The 6,954-nt window shown below is 37.4% G+C and overlaps 1 pseudogene; it reads right to left on the bottom strand.

Annotated features, from left to right (window-relative positions):
• Positions 1-3,216: 3,216 nt before the first annotated feature.
• LOC126713807 (disease resistance protein RPM1-like) lies at positions 3,217-6,495 on the bottom strand (annotated as a pseudogene).
• Between the last annotated feature and the right edge of the window lie 459 nt (positions 6,496-6,954).

Genomic DNA, 6,954 nt, shown 5'->3' with positions numbered 1-6,954 from the left:
TGTTTAATAATCAAGTAGTGCATAGGGCATGTTTCCTACAATACATGTAAACTAACAAGTAAGGATATTTGTATTGAAAGACAAATCAAAACAGTAAGGTAAATGCAGAGAACAGAATAACAAAAGCACAAAATAACGTCATTGAAATTTTCTTTGTTATGGTTACAATACGCTCACTAAGACGTGATACAGGGTTCAAGCAAGCTCAAAAATTACAGTCTTGAATGGCTATTCCAACCTTCAAGACTTGCAAAGTTTGATTCTTTTTGAATCCGAGTATGTGCAATAGTGGCTTTTATAGGGTACTGGGAAGTAACGTTACTAACTTTCCTTGAGTTTTCTCTTCTTTTCAGAATTTTATCAATAGTTTTTCACTCCTGAAATCTCTGCCTTTCTTCGCAACCTTTCCCTCCTTTTATAGTGATATTCTGGAATCTCAGGGGAACCATTGGTTCCCCTGTTTTGTCCTCTGGTCAACAGGGCATGTATCGTGCCCATCACTCAGCAGGTTCTATTCCCTGTTTTTTCATCCTTTTCTTCCTTTAGTTTCGATTTCTTTGAAAGTCTATGGCTGGCTACCTGTTTCGGGACATGCTGAGGTCACGCCTTTCTTGATCCTGTTTCTTTGGCAGTTCTTCTCTTTTACCCTTTTTACTCAGACGGGCGGAATCTCATTCTGCCGGTTTGAAATTCGTTCGCTATTATTCCCTTTTTTATACTTCTCCATTCTGGCTCCCCCAAGCGCTTCCCATTTGCGCCATGAGAGGTCGCTAATTCTTTCTTCTTTTCTTGCAGGGTCATTTGGCGCTTATGGCTTCTACTCTATTTCTTATTTTCTTTTTGTCCTTTTCTTTCAAACTATCTTAATCTTTCTTTGACTGTGCTTATGCGCCTAGGAGGATCTACGCCTCTTGGTGGTCGCTGAGGATCTTGGCTATTTCTTCTTCAATCTCTTGACGTGGGCTTCTCTTCCTTCTTGATGTTTCTTTTGGGCTTCAAGCCTCTTAGGCCTGCCATTTCTTTTCTTTCGCGGTCCCCTTGCACTTGCTTCCTTAGGCTTGGCTTATTTTCTTTTGGGCTTGGCTCGCTTCTTTGGGCTTAGACACTGTAATCTTTTTTAGACCTCAACAAAATATCTCAAGGGAAAGCTGTTACCACCGCATTAAATGCTCTGCAACTAACTTTCTGGCTGCATTAATATGGAAAAGACCCTTGAATAGTGCTACCTTAGTTGCATCAACTCACGAAAAGCCTGAGAGTGTGTCCAATGGGACAAGCACTAGAGTGGTGGCTTGGATGATCAACAGTTGGAGGATAAGATCGTTTAAAGAGAACTATATAATGTAACAGACCCTCCATGGAGAAGGGATCGAGAAGTTGATAGAAAAACACTGTAGCAATCAAGAACTGAACTTGTAATCAAACTTGAGAATTAATATATAAGAACTGACCTCCTCAGACTGCGCCAAGGACGATTTTCTTTAGTTTAAACTTGTCTATCTTCATTTTCTTGTCATCAAAATCTACCTTATTTGTTGTTTGATTCATTAAAGCCCAGTTTTCCAACCCACTCTCTACAAATTCATTGTATTGGACCTTTTGGGCCTAAGTTCATCTATCCTTTAGGATAGGGACCCAAATTGCGTCCTTACAACACTCGACATTGAAATTCTATTAAATAATGTTTGATGCTATTATTAACACATGTCATGCTTCCTCTAAAACATACATTTACATTCAACTTTTAATTAAGAGACTTAATGGAACCACAATGAAAGAATGTGATTATTAAACGTGTAAATAAATTCTCAATCATTACAAAAGATTCAATTGTTCTAGGAAATCTAATTCTGCATAATATGCTTGTTCAACATAAAATGGTTTGAGATTTAATTTGCTGCTTTTTTTTTAATCTCAAAATATTTTTTTTGTTATTTCTGAAACCATAAGATTTATTTTGTTACACCCTTAACTTATAGGTTTAAAAGGAAGTTTTTCATTTTATTTATATTTATTTAACCTTACTATTCTTTTTTGATAAATATTTAACCTTCCTAATCAGTGTGGGGATAAAATAGTTTCTCCAAAAAAAAAAAAAAAAAAATCTTATAAAATATATAACCTTTCATGATAGGGCTTATTAAAAGATCCATTTGTTAAATGGGAAAGACAAATTGTTGTTGCCCGGCCCATTTACTTACAAGTGCCTTTTGGGTAGCAAAACCTAGTTTCTTTTATCATAAAATACCTGGACCCCAGTCATTTGTGTGCCCATAATACTTAACCTAAAAAATGTGAGCCTTGCATGCGATGGTGACCTTTAATAGGCTTTTGGTGACTCTTGCATTGGGCTTTAACATCTTCAAAGAACCTCCGGCTTCCTCACTTCACAAACAAATAGTATATGTTTCCTTGAGGTACTTACATATAAGTAACGAGTAACACCATGTGTGTGAGTTTCATGTCCAATCATTGGGCTCAAACTGACCGTGGCTAGGATTTTGGCTAATATGTAGGATTTACCACTCTGCTGCCACCATATAATGGGGTCTTCAGGGAATTTATTTTAATGCTCATGAAACTTGAATTGCCAGTTCCTTATATAATTGTGTGTTTGTTATCTTATTTTATTTTTTTATTTTTTAAAATTTTATAATTTGCGTGGGAGGATTTGAACGGTGGACGTCTCTATTAGAAACATGAGGAGATGTTAGTTGTGCTCAAACACGATATTAGTTGTTTTCGCTTGGATTTTATTTTTTGACTTTTGAAGCAGGTTCAGCAGCATTCTTTATGCTGGAAATTCTGCCTTGAAAAGGCTGAAGGCTTCACTATGTTATAAACTTACTACATCTGTACTGTGCATCTGGTTACATCTTTTAATTAGTGCATGTCCATTTATTAGTTCTTCAACTGGAAGTTTCATACATCACAATGTTATACAGAGAAACAAGATGTTACTCACTCAACTAATGAATACCAAGTTTCTATGACATTCACGTGCACACAATCCATTGCAAAAAGTTGTTTGCATACAATTATAAAGTTTTAAATTGTTCAGACTTATTGTAGACTCACTTTGTTATTGATTGGATTAGTAGCAGAGAAAACCAGAAAGAAAGAATATTAGCATTTCTAACCACTCAAATCATTATGGTTGTAAGATTCTAATTCATTGTTTAAAACAGAATGATTTCTGAGTATTGTGAATGAATATGTAAGTATTATCTGACTCCTGAAGTATCCCAAATTACAAAGAGGATTTAAAGATGGCAGCATATGAATCCTCTGCAAGGGCAAGGATGTGTGTCTGCCTAGATTTTAAATTCTCAAGATAGGGTTACAACACATGCCTTCTCAATAAACCCTAACCCAATACATTGAAATTCCCAATATACTTTTCTTGAATGACAAGGGGCTTTGCTTTCCACACCCCCCAAGCCTATTATTCATCCATGGCATAACAGAATATGAGCCACCATCTTTAACATGGCCTCAATATTGCACAATCAAAACCGCATCCAAGCCAGACATGTAACTACCTTGACAACAAGAATGAAGGTGGTTTATGTTTTATTTTTGGAATAGCTAACATTTGGCTAGCAAAGTGTTTCAACTACTTGACTTTGTCCATTTAAACATACAAGTTTGATTGTGGGTATGTGGCATACCTTTGATTGATCATGATTTTTATCATTCCTCAGCATTTGTATAAATTCTTCTGGCATCTCTTCCAAGTGTAACTTCTGGAGGCTAATCAGATGTTCCACACCCTGAGGCAACGCCTTTAGCTCCAGACAACGAATTAGATTCAATTCCTGAATGGTTGGCAATGCACCCTCTTCTACTACTAGACTATCCAATTGTGCGAGCTCCACAATTTTCAGCTTGTTGAGTTTAGGAAACCATTTTGCCTTAAAGTGCAAGAGCTTACCATTGTAGGCCTTTTTGAGTTCAAGAAACACTAGAGCAGACAGTATGTGGAGAGAAAAAACCATATCATCTTGGAGATAAGACCTACCTAAATACAGATGAGTGAGATTTGATAGTGACCCAAACCAATGAGGCAATCTATTTAACCGTCCAACCAATTCCAGCTTCTGAAGATACGATGGAGGCAGAGATAAAGATTCCAACTGAAGTTCTTCCTCGTTAGTTGCTGTCACACATAAACGGAGGAGGTTTTTCATCTTCTGAATGGAAGTGCACAACTTTGGCCCATGAACAGTTTTAAGCTTTGTGATATCCAGCCTTCTGAGTTCAGTCAAGTTCCCAACTTGTTGGATTAACTCTTCCTCCGCATCAATGCAGGCAAGAGTTTGTAGGCATTGAATATTCCATAATCCTGTTGGAGCCAGCATGCCGTTAGCAATATTGGATGTTTCAGAATTCTGATTATTGTTGCAATACATGTATAGATGTCTCAATCTTGTCAGCTTTGATATTCCACTTGGTAGCCTTCTCACATTAGTATTCCAAACATCCAAGGTTTGTAGGTTCCTTAGCTTTTTGGTTGACTTGGGAAGCTCACTAATCTTGGTATCTCTCAAGTTCAAGTACCTCAAATTGAACAACCTACCCAATGTGCTTGGAATTGTCAACAGGAACTCCTTGTAGATTAAGCACCCTTAGCAATTTGAATTTGGATAGTGCTGCATCCAAAGAGAATGAGGAGCACATATCTGTCTTAAATACAAAGAAAGAGCGAAGATGGTGTGACATGGGTCTGCTCAATCGGATTTTTTCACCTCTATCGTGTACTGATAGGTGGTGGAAATTTCCTTCTAGCCTTGATTCATTTCCATCATAAGCTGTACAAAAATTCTCTTTCTCAGAAATCGTCATAGCCAGTTCACGCATAACATCATGCACTCGACAGGTCTTCACCCTCCCAGCGGCATTAGTCTCTGTGACCTGAATCATGCTTCGTAGAATAAGATCTGTGAGGTGCTCCTCTGCTACCTCCTCCATAGTATTCCCTTTTCTTTCTTTAACAAAACCTTCTGCTACCCACAACCGAATAAGCTTCTTCCTCTTGATCTGGGAACAATAATGGAACATACAGCAATACAAGAAACAATGTTTTAGATAGAAGGGTAAATCTTTGTAACTCAACAATAACATACCCTTAACTTGTCCCAGTTTGGGATTGTAGCTAAGTTGCCAATTGAGACTTTCATAAACTTTCTTCCATTCCCCGATTGCCTTGCTTCTTGAACACATTAGACCTCCAATGGCCACAATAGCAAGTGGCAAGCCTTCACATTTGTTCACAATGGCATGAGCTAATGGTTGCAGTTCTTGAGGACAGCAATGACCTGGTTCATTCCAAAATGCCTTCTTACAGAAAAGGGGCCAAGCATCTTTCTCTTGAAGGGGCTCAAGGTGATTAAGACGGTATCCAACTCCAACAGATGTCGCCACATTCTCATTTCTTGTTGTGAGGATAATTCTGCTTCCATTTTTATTATCTGGAAAAGCACCTCTGATTGAACTCCAGAGATATATGTCCCATACATCATCCAAAACAACAACATACCTCTTCTGATGCAAATAGTGAAAGAGCATTGCCATCAACTGTACATTGTTCATTGTTCCAAAATTGGTTGGTAACACTAGTTGCTGTGTCTCAAAGAATTCTCTGACCATGCTTCTTAGTAGCTCATTGCTGTCATGCATTTGGGTCACTGATATCCATGCGCTGCAATTAAATTGTTGCTTGATTCTTTGGTCATTGTAGACTCTTGTGGCTAGAGTGGTCTTACCTAAACCACCCATTCCCACAATTGAAATAATTCTCCGGCGTTGTTCATCCTCAAGTAGCCATTCAATCATTTCTTCTGTTTTTTCTTCCATTCCTACTATCTCATCTTCACCAAAAAAAATTGATGATTCTGCATAGTGCTGCCAACTTTCACGAGACACATACTTACTTGTCCCTTCATCAAGCTTATCAAAACCATATCTCTTGCTTCTATCAGAGACCTCACGCACCTTCACTTTGATCTTTGGAAGCTTTGTAGCAATTTGATGCCTTGCAGTGATGTTCTTGGGGAAGTGGACAATTTCTTTGGTGATACCCTTGAAACCACTTTTATGCTTCTCCTTATCTTTATGATGCATGAACTCATCTATAATATCCTCAGCTTCATATGCTACTTCTCTTACTTGCCTCACCCAATTTTCCACTGACTCACTTCTTTCCATTCTTCTTTCTGCATCTTTTAAGAATGATCTCATGCTCTCTAACTCAAGCTTTATCTCTTCAATTTCATCATGAGCATCTCCTGGCAGTGATGCCTCCTGTAGTAAAATACTTGTAAGTTTATCAAGTAAGTTGATTACAGCAACATCTGCCATTTTTGCTCTAAAATTTCTCCTTCTCTCTCTTTTTCTTCTCAAGGAGACGTGAAGGCATGGAACAAGAAAAGTAGTTTTGTCATTTTTTCAAGGATATTATTAGGAAAGTGCTAAAGTGCTAAGTTTTTTTGATATCATCTACTTGGTGTATATTTGGATCTATTTTTAGGTGCCGCATCAGATTATGATCCGCTAGACAAAAACTTTAGTCAATTTATGTCTTTTCCCATCGTCTACGAGGAAGTTTCTAAGGCTATCGTTGTCCAATTAACATATCAAAAGGCATGATGCTGCGCATAGTCTAGAATCTATACCGTCAACGTTAAATGCAAGAGGGTTAGGTTCAGCTTTTTTTATTTTTTTATTTTTATGCAACTTATTTAGCTTATACACATTTGAAACATACATTCTTACACACATTTGAAATGTACCAAAATCGTGACTTGAAGTCACAATGTCTAATTTGGAAAGTCACAATTTCAATGCATTTCAAGTATGTGTAATAACATGTGATAAGGGTATTTTTTTACTAAGAAATTTTTTTAACTCTTTGACCTGTCAGGATAAACATCTCACCTAGGACCTGTCGGAACA

This window comes from Quercus robur, chromosome 2 (assembly GCF_932294415.1).
Source record: "Quercus robur chromosome 2, dhQueRobu3.1, whole genome shotgun sequence".
NCBI classification, from domain to species: domain Eukaryota; kingdom Viridiplantae; phylum Streptophyta; class Magnoliopsida; order Fagales; family Fagaceae; genus Quercus; species Quercus robur.
Note: the sequence above shows the minus strand (reverse complement) of the source record. Positions and strands in the feature narration are given on the sequence as shown.